We start from the raw sequence: 6050 nt of genomic DNA on the forward strand, positions 1-6050 counted from the left end.
CAGAAATAAATGTAACGTATTTGTAATATAGAAATACAAATAAAATGAAACTATCCAAATACCAAATGATAATCATGGTGTTTATACATTACTGTAAATTTCTTAATCACTTTGTAGTCTGAAGCTGGAAAAATACAAGAATGTAAAGTGTTTTTAAATTATTACTGTTCAGGGATCATAAGACAAAGATTAGTTGTCTAAATCTGTCTCATAAACAAATTAACACAGTGCCTGCTTTCTGTACAAAATATGATTCTTGTCAGAAGGATTAAACATGTTAAATCCAGCTAGAATATGCTGTGATCATGGTTTTTTTTAGCAAAGCTGGAATAATCAGACATTTACAACTAATAAATCGGTACTCTAATGCCTCTGCAATAAGGCTTTGAAATATAATCTGTCATTTCAGACTTATAGAACATGACTTTTCATAATTATAATTCTCAGACACACATTACTAGTTATAATTAAATTCACTTTATAAAAATCTGAAGCATTTTTGTGGATTATCTGTTCATATTATGTTCTAATGGTAAAATTAATGTATAATCTGTTGAATAAATTTGCTTAGTTCTTGGATAAAAAAAAATTCTCCACTATTGATCAAAACCTGGAAACTTAGATAGGAAGAACAAAAACGTATGCTGTATGTCGTAAGAGGGCTCTAACAAGGCTGGATCAAACTCAGTCACAGGCAAGAAGGAGAATTTTCCAGCATATAAGGGAAAAAATGAAAAGAGTTAAACTAGTTTAAAGACAAAAAAAAATAAAAAAAAAATTACAGCTAAATTAGAAAGATGTTAAATATTGAACCTGATAAGGACACAACAATAGATTAATTTATAGACTCATTCAACTGAAAAATGAATCCCTGAATTCCTAGAAACAATTACATTTACTTACGGATGTTGGTTCAATGAAAGGTAGAGTATATTACTTATTCAGCTTAAATGCCACTTATGAATAAAATACCTGAAAACCTGTTATTCTTGATGTATTACCCACTATCATCACAACTGTAGCATCATGCCTCTAAGCAGGGGTCTGGCATGGAAATAGAAGGTTTAAAGACTTTAAGTATTGCTTCATTATTTCGCAATTAGACGTGCCTCTTGATGATACCCCTGTACAAGTGTCATGCTCCTATAATGGGCCAAATCTCCATTAATCAGCCATGGGAGATGGAATGTTGAGGGTTGTTCACAGATGTTAGTGTCCTATAATAGCTCGGCTTTGTGCTGGTAGTGCATATTGAGGCTAGCCCTAGTGTGACAAGAATAATGCTTCAGACTCATGCATACCCTTCAACCCTAAGGTTTCCAAACTTTTGAACCACTGAACCCTGGTAGGAGGCATGTAAGAAGGAGAAGTTCAAACGAATTGCCCTAAGTCCCACACTGGATCACTGGCTGACTTTGGAATAGAATCCAGGTGCCCTGACCCTTAATTTCTTTCTCTAACCTCCAGCTGACATGTCCTCACCTGATCATGCATGTTTGGTTGGGTATAGTCCTTGTGCCCTAAAAACTTTACAAAGAACCATAGGCCTTGGCATCCACTTTGCTGAAGACTTACTGCATGGAACAACAAAAATATATATATTAATCAGACCGCTAATGCATATACGGTTGCATTGCTAAAGTTTAATGACCAGATCATATCTTCCCGTGGAAAGGCCTGGTAGGATGGCCAAAGCTAGCTGGAAAAACATGACTCGGAGGCAGGGAGTCAATCAGTAGTAGTGTGGACTGGTTTCCTGAGGCCTCAAACATTCAGGGAGGGAAAAGCTGTGTAAGGTGAGATGTCATGTATGCTTAACTACCTACCCTTCAATGGACCATAAGTCACATTAGCAACTCTTCTTTAACTTTCAGCCCCTCTAGAGAAAAGGGTGATGGGGATGAACTGGCAAATGGTTAAAATACATTATTTTTAGATAAAAAAAAAATTATGTCCTCTGTTCCACTTCAGTCTCACAGAGTGGACAATAGACGAAGTACCACTCATGCAAGTTGCGCTCAGAGTCTCATTCTTGGTTTAAAATACGCACATAATGAAACAGGTCCTGCTTAAAGTTTATAAAGGAAATAGATACAGTTTAGATGGGGAAACAGAGGTGAAGTAATTTGTCCAGGGCCTTATAACAGAGAAGCAGCAGGCCTGGGACTAAAACCCTGGTCTCCCACCTCCCAACCCAGTGCCCAAAGCATTCAGACGATGTCATCTCTCCATATAGTTCTCTCTCCTTCTTCATATCTGAAGGAGAGTGGACAGCAGTCAGAGAAGTGCAGTTACTAAATAATTCAGTGGTTATCTCTAATGATTCATACAGCATCCCAAATCAGCTAGTGTACGCTGGCCAGTGAGGGAAATTAAATTTGTGAGAAGCAGGGTAGTTTATGGACAGCTTGTAAGTGTGGTCTGCATGCATTTGTAACTCCTTATGTTGTAGCCTGAAGACATGCATTTCCTCTTGAGAAAAACTTCCATTAGAATTTGACTCAACAGCGAGCTGAGTTAGACTGGTGAGTCAATAACCTGGTACAAATTGGTAATGGAACAAATATTATAAAAGGAGAGTAGGCTTACTTCCGGTTGGCCAAATGTTCACCACATAGTCCACTGACTTATATGAGACAAACTGTTTGTATGGATGTATCAGAGAGCAACTGATCCGTTGGAGGGATTGGAGTCCACCCTGTCTCTGACAGACTCCACAAGACAGAACAAGGCATCTCAGATTCACCTGGGAGTAGTTAACTCATGGAGTAACTGGGAGGCAGCTAATTAGGCATGGATGCACCTGGATGTGATAAAGTTAATGACCTATTTAGAGAGAGAGAGAGACTCCTGGGAAGAAGGTAGCTGCTACGAAGACAGAGGGTGTGTAGAGACAGAGAATTTTCTCCAGTAGACTGGTGAGAAAATACTACACAAAACCAATACACCAAAGAAGGAGAGGTGGGGCAGGAGGCTAGGGAAGGCTACCAAGATGGGAGATGACTCAGGGAACAGTAAGGAGAACTGGTTCTGGCTGTCCCAAACAACGGCTTTGAGCTGGAATCAGTGGGCCTTTTTTCCTCCTCCCTACTTCCAACCAGTGACTTTTTTTTGTAAGAAGATGCTCCTAACCCAGGAGACCTAGGACTAATTAGTCCTTAGCAAACCCTCAGAGACAAGGGAAATGATGCTTGCCCTTCTATAGGGTGCCAGAAATGAGGAAATATTTTAGATGCATAAAAAGAAAGCATCCAATCAGATTCATAGATTATAAAGTCCAAAGAGACTATGGGGATCATCTACTCTGATTTAGGCCATAGGATTTCCTTAACTTAATTCCTGTTTGAACTGTACCAGATATTCTAGGAAAAAAACCAATCCAATCTTGATTTAAAAACTGCTGGTGAAGGAGAATCCACCACAACCCTTGGCAATAATTATCCTCTGTATAGGAATTATGAATCTTCAGGCCTTGGTTTATCTCTATTACTAACATAACTTGGAATAGTTTCCTTAATTTGGTGTTGTCTTTAGAGCACTTAGATGTTTGTTGATGTGCGCAAGTCATGGATGCCATTTTCCTTAATTGGCTCTATCAAGGAGTATATGCTTATCTGTCATTAACTGGCCTGCTTAATAAGGGAACCAAAAAAGTGTCTTCAAAATAATGACTGTTGTCATCAGTAAAAATGTCATTAAACAAGTCAGTTTTAGCATCCGTTGGAAATCAAAGATTAAGGCTGCTGGCCTGATTCTGCACTCGTTTGCACCTGGACAAAGTGAGTGGCAACTGCTAGCAAATCAGCGTGGGAGAGTATTACACTTTCCCTAGGTGTAAATGACTATACATGGCACAAGTGGAAGGTCAGGTCCTTAATAGAGACATCAATATTAAGTGTATCCTGTAGACTGTCAAGTTACCAGGAGAAAAAGAGGGGAAAATGGAACAAAACGATAGTGGTTCATGAGCTCTGTTCCATTTTAGGAACTGGAATAGTACCTTGGAAATATACTTGTTTTTGAAGTGTAAGTCAGGTTTTAAGGCAAAGAGTTAATGGTGCTGAATAACTTGGAATCTTATCACCCCGCTCTGCAAACTTTTACTCATTGGGAATAATGACAGGTTTCAGAATAGCAGCCGTGTTAGTCTGTATTCGCAAAAAGAACAGGAGTACTAGTGGCACCTTAGAGACTAACCAATTTATTTGAGCATAAGCTTTGGTGAGCTACAGCTCACTTCATCGGATGCAACTGATGAAGTGAGCTGTAGCTCACCAAAGCTTATGCTCAAATACATTGGTTAGTCTCTAAGGTGCCACTAGTACTCCTGTTCTCATTGGGAACAGTTGCATGACAATGGTTACTATGCTCTAATGACTTTCATGGGACTATTCACATGGGTAAGGGTCACAGACAGGAGCAGCTCTGATGTGTATGGTCCTCATTACAGGCCACCTTTGCTCAAGCTGAGCAGTATCTTACTCCTTGAATGGTCAGTCCTATTGAAATCAGTGGGACTTCTTGTGGAATAAGTTATTACTTAATGTGAGTAAGGGGTGCAGAATCAGGCTTTATAAGACTGCAGCAGGTGTGACTAATTAGGAGCTGGCATATATAAAACTGTATTCAATAGAGGCTAGTGAGGGTTACAGAAATATATTTTATTTTTGCTTGCTTCAGTCTGTGCAAACATTGGATGATTGATAGGGAAATCAACATCTGGCTTTTGCCTTACAAATGCACCATGACCTTTGGATTTTTCAGTACCATATGAAAACTATAGAGATGGGATCAAACTCATACTTATTTTTGTCTTGACTGTGATAATGCAATATGCCTTTATTCCCTTTTTTGACCTCATTCTTCTGTTTCTTTTTTTTTTTCTGCTAACACACACACACACACTGAATCATACCAGGCTACTAAATTCATTATAATGCCGATTTTTTTCAACTTCTAAAAATCTGCTTTTGCTTCCTATAAAGACATGTAGAGGATCTTTATCTCATACTAGAAATGTGTTCAAAATACAGTATTAATAACGTTCTTTGTACTGCTTAATCGGGCTTAAAAAATATTGGAGAACAGTATCTTCCAGGAAGCAGAGAACAAATAACCCAAACACACCCTAAGAGTTGAGCAATTGCACCACATTAGCAATGCATGAGCACGCAGGAGATGTCTGTATCTGCTGAAGGAGTGTTTCTTCTCAACATAAAAATCATTTCCCCTTGTACGTGTCAATGTTTTATAAAATGAATTGCAGAAGCACCCTTCCCCCCCTGCTCCCGAGTGCATCTGATGAGGATTCGAGTATATGGCAAATTCAATAATATTTACAATCTCCTTTACAAATACATAACACAATGGAATTTAAATACAACTATTTCAATAGACTCCCATTTACAAAATTGGACAGCCCGCCCTGGTATTTTGAAGTGTTCCGGATACTGTGACAAAGATTGTTTTAAATGCATGTCCTCATTTTCACATACAAATGAAACATTTTCAATATATATGTTTCACTGTGCACCTTCAGCTTCCAGCGAGTCCATTAGGAGTTGAGGGTGTTCAGCACTCCATAGGAAATACTGAATATGTTGAAGGATTGGACCCCATATCTTTGTTGCTCCTGGCTCTGAGGCCGACTGCTTCAGTACATTTGAACAGGTAGTGTTGCATATTATCCCGTTTTGAGTGTGCACAGGCCCTGTTATTTAAAGTTGCTAAAAAGCAGGTTGCTTATACTACACTTTATATCCTGGAAGGGCCTGATCCAAAGCCCACTGAAGTCAATGGGATCATCATGCAAAGTATATTAAAAGGGAAAGCTTCAAATCAAGTTGTATTCACTAAGGATTTCACTTCAATCATTTGTCAGTTTAAAAGTGAGGCTCCAAATATATTGGGAACTACTAGGAAGGAGGGCCTGCAACTGGGCCGGGGAGCAGCTCGGCAACTGCAGCTGAAACCCCTAATTGGTCAGATCACCTGACTGGCTGAGCAGTATTGCCATGTCTGCTCTTAAACCCAGCAGAAGCACTTGGCCA

The sequence above is a fragment of the Chelonia mydas genome, chromosome 12, assembly GCF_015237465.2.
Source record: "Chelonia mydas isolate rCheMyd1 chromosome 12, rCheMyd1.pri.v2, whole genome shotgun sequence".
Taxonomy (NCBI): Eukaryota; Metazoa; Chordata; order Testudines; family Cheloniidae; genus Chelonia; species Chelonia mydas.